Source organism: Trachymyrmex septentrionalis, unplaced genomic scaffold (genome assembly GCF_001594115.1).
Source record: "Trachymyrmex septentrionalis isolate Tsep2-gDNA-1 unplaced genomic scaffold, Tsep1.0 scaffold17, whole genome shotgun sequence".
Classification (NCBI taxonomy): domain Eukaryota; kingdom Metazoa; phylum Arthropoda; class Insecta; order Hymenoptera; family Formicidae; genus Trachymyrmex; species Trachymyrmex septentrionalis.
In genome coordinates this window covers 491,176-499,272 of record NW_017304864.1, presented here as the reverse complement: position 1 = coordinate 499,272, position 8,097 = coordinate 491,176, and the positions used below count along the sequence as shown (strand labels likewise).

The 8,097-nt window shown below is 30.7% G+C and overlaps 1 long non-coding RNA gene across 2 annotated transcripts in view; it reads right to left on the bottom strand.

The window, feature by feature from the left end:
- Positions 1-3,467: 3,467 nt before the first annotated feature.
- LOC108746402 overlaps positions 3,468-8,097 on the bottom strand; it is a 7,112-nt gene continuing 2,482 nt past the window's right edge. For both annotated transcript variants that reach the window (XR_001939169.1, XR_001939168.1), the window contains exon 3: positions 3,468-3,527. This is a non-coding gene — a long non-coding RNA (uncharacterized LOC108746402). The remainder of the gene's footprint in view (positions 3,528-8,097) is intronic.

The window sequence follows — 8,097 nt, the reverse complement described above, 5'->3', positions numbered from 1 at the left end:
GTCGAAAAAAGCATCGAGAGATGGAAGACACACACATACACACACAGATAAGAAGAAACATTCCAATGGAACTACTAATCTACTGAAAGTTCAAGAACTGCAGTATAATGTTTTATTCCAGTTTAATCCAGTGGAAACCTGTTTTTTAAACAAACCTTCAAAGCTGGATCTAGCTTGGATTCACTTAATTATAAATCCCTTTATTAAAGATATCAAACGATTCAATTTTCTTTAGGGTACATCTCTGCAAATTTGGACTATTAAGTTATATGAAAATATATTTATTGTTAGTATTTTAATTCTTTTTTGTAAGAGTTACGTCATTTTGATTTCTTGAAATTAATTAGTATTTCTTAATTAACATGAATTAAATGAATTTTACAAATCCAGTGTCAGTAACTGTGTTATAGATTTTTTAACATCAGCTCCCCGAAAAGTTAAATAATGATTTTTGTGGTTATAATAGACGTACAAACGTATACACTCTTTGAAAGATTTCTATACAAAATAATAATACTTTATACTCTCATATTTCATACTTGCTACATGAATTACAACAAATGTTCATGCCTACTCAAAATAAATCACACTCTATCGCTATATTTTACGTAATATAAGAAATTAAAACAAAGTGAGTCTACGACAATCAGGCGTAGTAAAAAGTGTACAGATTAAAATTTTTTAAGTAAGTTACATTTACTCAGTAAAACAATTATGTGCCTGTTTAAAATCTTACATTTTACTCGTTTTACATGTTTTGGCTTCAATATTTGAGCTATCTTCAGCGACAAAAAAATAAAACATACAGCATTAGATGCGTTTAGGGAAACGCTATTAGTGCTATTTATATCATTCTATTCTTGTTTTACATCTAATAAACGATGAAGATAGAATGACATAAATAGTGCTAATAGTATTTTCCCGAACGCTCCTATTGTGTTAAATACTGTTTACATGATATAATTCACAATGGCACAAATTTAAAAATGACATTTAATTTTATAATTTTTCCAAAAGAACGATTTGCAAATTTTTATCTTTACATAAGTGTTATACGATAAAATTCATATAACAATCTCTTATCCTCGTGCGATAATCACGACACAGCGACAGATGCGTTTGACATGCATAAATCAGTGATCGATCTTAGCACCTACTGCAATAATCTCACCGGGACGATCATCAAACCACCTTTGTGCAGCATACGTATTAACTGAATCACGCCACTGTCTATGGCAAACGAGATCGAGATTGTAAAGGCAAGCGATCGCGAAGAGATAAAGGGCAACTCAGCTCGCTCGACCGCTCCTCATCGTCAATATCTCTCGGAACTCGCCGATTCTACGATCGATCGATCAAGCAGCGGGTGCCTTCAATTAGTCGGCGTAGTTAATTAATTTGATTCGATCGCAATTTACATAATTAGACACGCCGAGTGCGCCCTTCAGCTCGAAAGCGCCGTAATTGCCGCATCGAATGCGCACGCTTATGCCTACTGCAACTACGAATGATTACTAAGAGATACTTGCTACCTTCCTGCTTCTGCAGGAAGGATAGCATGAAACTACTCGACGAGTGGATCAAAGTGCGCTGATTGAAACGCACGAAACCGCGGTACATTCCGCGCATGTATAATAAGACGGTTAAGTTCGGCGAATTGACAGAGCAAATCCTTGCAAGTATCGTTAATACTATAGCGGCACTTCCTAGGTTACATCGTACGTTTCTATTATACTAATACAGCTAAATTGCAAACTACACGGATGTACGGCGTATTTTGTACGGTATTTCAACCTTTAATCAATTCGTGAAACAATTTTACTGAAGTAAAAATTGAGGACACATTCAGATTTGAAAATAATTTTGGGATTGGGGAATTTTTCGGATCATCAAAATAATTATGTAAGAAACTCAAATATGATGAACAATGCTGTAAAGCTTTGACATTCTACTAATCAGTTTGAGCATTCTACATAATATTTTGATAGTTTAACAAAATTATTTTCAAATCTGTATCTAGCTAAATTTTCAGATACTTCAGTGAAACTGTTTTTTCCGTAAATCTAATTAACTAGAATGACAACACGAATATTAGATTAATATTCTAATTTAATTCATTAAATAGAAAATTGATACAAAGTAACGGAACAAGTTTCTACTTTATTTGATTTTCTTCAACCGTCTATTACAATATTTCTATTAATCGTAATCAACTCATAAACCATATATATAATCATAAAATCAAATAAAATTAAATATTCAAAGTAATAATAAATATAGAAACGCAAATTATGAATACATTATAAATAAACTAGTGATATGAACTATAATAGAGTTAAAATCAATTTTCGTATGTCAATAAAATAAACTAGAATATTAATTTAATATTCTTATTGTTGCTCGATTTTGGCCCTAATTAATTAAATTTATTTATTTCAAATTTTCAATATTATAAAGTGGCTCAATGTTAAGAAGGTTAAGTAAAAAAGGAGCATACAGCCACACTCTTCGTCGTGGTTGAACTTGATATAGTATGATAATGTTTACAATCGGGGTGGATTGCTTAGAGTAATAAAATGGTTCCACACAAATTAAAGAAAAATACTAGACGGTCTGTTAATTCTGTCAAAAATCATTGCAAAATTGTTATATTGTAAAATGCGGATACCGAGGCGAATAATGCACAATAAGAAGCGAGAAATTATTACTGACTAATATTAGGAATAAATTTAAATTATGTAACTAGGTTTAAATAAATTTAGGTTTTTATTATTGTACTGAGGATGGTCAGATGGTGACCGAAACGTCTACTTTGTTGAATGTTTATCATTAATATATAACTTATTGACATCTCGAGCGTGGCTGTATGCTCCTTTTTTACTTAACCTTATTTATTTCATTTGTTTTTAATAAACAAGCATTGCTATAGTTCAATCTTTCCATTTTGTAATTGATAATTTAAAGCATAATTACTAGCAACAAAGTATTTAATATTAAAAATTAAAAGGTACAGAAGACTTTTAAAGTATCATTCTGTCAAATATTATTTTAAAAATATTATTTTAAAAAAACATTATTAGAATTCATTACTAATTTTTATATCTAACTATGTAAATCAATCTTTAATTTTGTTAATTACATAAAAATTGTCATAGTCAAAGACATGCACATCTGTCGAAAAGAAAGAAAAAAAGAAAGAAAGGAGAGAAGGAAATGTCGCCAAAACTAACATATCTAATTCTCGTCATTCGTCATCTGTCGACTCGCCGATTTTTCATAAAATACTCCACTCCGTTCGTCACAAAGCGCGGACGTGGCGTGTTTGAGAACTTACCCGCTAACGATAAACGACAATTCCTACGACGTGAGCTGCCCGTTCAGAGTCAGATTTCCGCGGCCGAATTTCCCTGACATGTCTCCCAGGGGCTCGGTGATTCCCCGCGACAAAGGGCAAGTCCGAAGCGAATACTTTGCGTCCGCAGGGTGGAACTCGAAGAAACGTGCTTGGCTGATGTGCGTACCTGGAACTTTTCAAGATATACTTCCGCATAAAGAGCTTTTCACGCTGACAATGCGACGCCGTCACAATGAGATCAGTATACTATGTCTGAAGGGGGCGGATGTTGCATCGTATATAAACCGCGGCATTAAAACGTCTGTAAGGCTCTATGGAAAAATGGGGCGAGGCGCGAAAGGTCGGTCGATTCATGGAGCAGTTGAATAGAGAATTGTATAGCCGTTAAACCATAAACAGAGTGCCAAATTACTCTTTGTATAAATAACAGTATTAATAAAAATCTCATATGTGTGAATAATAAATTACAACAAATGGGAAAGCGTGGGTAAAACTTTATGCGTAAATGACTTAAATTTTATAAATTTTTCTTTTCAAAAAAACGTAACATATAAATTGTCATGTTTGTATACACAGTTTGAAATATACTGATAGATAAAAAGATTGTAAAGAAATTTTTTAAAAATTATTGAAGGAAATAACAATTTAGTTGTAAAAGTCTAAAGACCGGAGCACACACCTTTGCATAACGCATAATGCATAAAGCATAAGAGAATCAATCAATCAGAATCTTTCCTTTTATGAAATAAAGAATTCCATTTGGTTGATTCTCTTATGTTTTATGCATTAATGCGTTATGCATTATGCGTTATACAAAAGTCATCTCCGGCCTTAAGATGCGTAACATTGTTTCTTCTTTTCAATTCTTTTCTATCTTATATGATAAAAATGATCGACTGTGCGAAATAATTCACACAATCTAGATCGATTTTCATTAAAGTTAATAAAATCACAGAAATTATTAAAAAAAATTTGTATATAAATTATAATATCTAAAAAAATGTTTTATAGTTTAAATATAAAATATTAATCTTGTAAATTAAAGATATAATTAATTTATTAAAATTATCAAAAAAAAATATTTTTTATAATATATCTTTTTTTTAATTCCCAGAATTAATACTCTACATAAATTACTTTTTGTCTCTCTCTATTTAAAGAAATGCATGTGCAGTCCACTGACGTATTCGGCGTGAAATGAATTCGTAAAATGCACTGAATGCATTAATCGTGCGGCGATCACAAGACTAATTTTTCAAATATCTTCCGTGCATTTATTATAGTTTCTTGAGATATGGTAATTTTATCAAGCAATCCAATCATTTTTTACTAGGTGCTAATAAGTAAGAATATATTATTTGATGTTAATAATTCATCTGAAAAATTGCTATAAGAATTTGATCTTTATGTAGATTGCTGTTGGCTATATGGTTGGGCAGTATCATTTTTTTGCATGTAAGTTTTTAAAAAAAGAAAACTGATATCACGTAAATACCATTTCGTTTTCCTGTATTTTAAAATCTTCTCTCGGACTTGTGGTCGGACCACAAAGCTGCCATGCTCGCAGCGTCGCAATATTTTTCAGTACCGCACGTTTTTATCACTCGACTGCAAGCACAATGAAATATCGACGACGTAACGTAAGCATGCACATAAGTTACTGCGTGTGCTCTGGCGGTAATCGCGAGCCCCGCGGTCATACGAAGAATTATTTGACAAGTAAATCGTCGCTGAGAGACGCACGTGTCACGGTCAAGAGCTGCATCCTGGCCATTTCTAGATTCGACCGATTTGCAGTTGAGAAAAAGCAGCGACTTGCAAGAGACCTGACTAAATAAATATTGTATTTATACTAGCTAAATGTAAATATATGAGGGAATCCTCGTAATATCTTTCATGACCAAATTGTATCAAAATCCGGAAAAACAATATTCCCGAAATATGATATTACAGTATTGAATATATAAATGCTCAGCTAAATATTGTATTTTACGCGCGCAATATATGTAGAAGATTGTACTTTACGCTGTGTAATAAGAAAAAGTTATGCAAATCGATTGATAATAAGTCTGTCGGCACTATGACACGCTCATGTTGAATTGATGGACGATTGAGCGCAATTCTATAGGATGGGAGTGCCGGTTCCGAACTCTTGCAACGGAAAAGGCGCATCCTGTATCTTGTCAACTGACAGTTGAAAATATACCGGGTGCCCGATCGAGTACTTAGGATTTTTCTCAATGCTTGTACGTTTTTGTCGATTATTTTACAAAAACTTAATATCTAGAAAGTAGTAAGTTTATAATTATTTAGTTTGAGTATTAATAGTTAAAAACTCTAAACAACGCTATTAATATTCAAAATAAGTAATTAATTACTACATTTTAGTATTACATTGGATTTTTCTAAGAATAATGTTTTCTCTATCTTAATGAAATTATTATTTAAAAAGTAGCAAGAAAAAAATTAAGTTTCAAAATAAATAGTTAATTATTACATTTCGATATTAAATTGGATGATGAATATTTGTTAATCTATCAATGATATTATTTCTTAAGGAGTACCAAGAAAAAATTAAGTTTAGATTGTGAGACACGCGTGCAAAAAAAATGATAAAATTATTAAATTTGAGACTTATTATAAATGAATTAATTAAAAAATTTATATTGCTGTTTTCGATGTCCTCTGTATATAAAAATATTTTAAGAGAATTACGTACCCTATTCCAAGTAAATTCTAATAAAAAACTAATGAGATCTAGCTGCGCTCTTTGTATCACGTTAATAATGCCTGTTTTTTTCTCGAGATTCTATGTACTCAAATAATGCAAACAAAAATAATTAAAAAGGAAAGATCCCTTTACTTTAATATGTTTTTTGTACAGCTCTTTCGCGCGCGCGCGCGCGCGCGTGTGTGTGTGTGTGTGTGTGTGTGTGTGTGTGTGTGTGTGTGTGTAGTTAGAAACATTCAATATTTTAATAAGAACATACACTGAGTAGCAATAATTCGATTACTAATTGTAATGAGTACTTATGAAACATTTCTCAATTTATCTATTATCAATTTAAAAAAATAGCAATTTAGTACCAAAATACCTACACTTTTATAAAATATTAAATTACTTTTAATCATTTATCAATCAAGAAATTATTAGTAAATATTTTAATAAGTAAAAATAACAGAAATTTCACGGAGAAAATTTTTTTTTAGAGTTTACCTTGAAAATATGATAGTCAACATTGTATTTTCAAGAATTTTAATGTAAATCTCTCTCAATCATTAATAAAACTACAATGCAGTATAAAATAAGTTTAATTAATTTTACTGAATTGCATGATAAAAATTTTGTAAATATTATATTGTATCACAATTATACTGAGAAAAAATAGCTTAAGTTTAAATAAATATTTATTTGAATACTGTCAACTAAACATTTACTTACAACAAATAAATATTTACTTAATAAAAAGAAGTGATTGTTAAATCAAATTAACGTTTTTTATGCCAAATAAATATATGTTTATATTTAATAAATATTTAGCTGCTACTATTCAAATAAACATTTATTAAAATTTAGGATATTTTTTTTCATTGTACCATATTTTCGAGATAAATTTTAAAACAAAATTCTCTCCGAATACAAACACAGATTTTAAAAATTGCATATGATCCGAAATGAAAGTGTTATCATATTAATTTAAAAAATTGCAAGAAAAAAATTTGTTAATTTTGTTTCGTTGAAGCATCGTTGATTCCATACCGCGTCATGTTTAATCGATGTCGTAACAAGACATACGTGATAATATATTCGGTGATGCGTGTACGCGCGTTCGAGGAACGGCTGCGTGCACGTTCCACGTGACATAGCAAATAGGTCGCAGCGATTCCATCGGATGCAGATAAAAAATTTATCCACCCACGGGATAGGTTCAGTCTAACAGTGCCTAAGCGCGCCCTTCGAACGGCAAAGTATATGCACCGTTTTCCCATGTAACCAAACCCCGATGATATCGCATTAACTCGCTCATTAAATAGATTACGAGCACAGGGATAGTACGTTACTCGACAATCGACCGATACTTGATAATCGTACGACGGTACTAACGTAATTACCCGAGACTTGTACAGGAAAGAGGAAGAGAAGTTTGTCAATAGGTGGATGATAAGCTATATAGCCTTAAGGCATTTATGTAAAACTAATAATATTGGAAACGACTTGTTCTTTAATAATGTTTAAAAAGATATATATGGAAAGAACGATTTGGCTGAAATATCTAAAAATTTAGCTAGATACAAATCTAAAAATAATTTTATTGAATTATTAAAATAATTAAGTAAGAAATTCAAACATAATGATTATGATGAATAATGCTGCAAAAAAGTTTAATCGTTTAATAGTTGTTGTAGCAATCAACTTAAGTGTCCTATATAATTATTTTACACAACAGTAGTCTAATAAAATTATTTTCAGATCTAATTAATTAAATTCAGTTAAATTTTTATCAGATTTTATTACAGAGTTTATAAATATTTTAAGGTTATATTTTTAAGATACTTCAGCAAAACTGTTTCTTTCGTATATAATTCAAATCTATTCTCATGATAATAAAGAAAATATATTTCCCAGCTGTCGAACTACATATTTTCTTTTTCACTTTTTTAAATATAGCAAGAAAACTTAATGTCGGTTCATCAGTCAAGTTCCAAATCTCATCTCGAGTGATGTAATGTAGTAAAATATA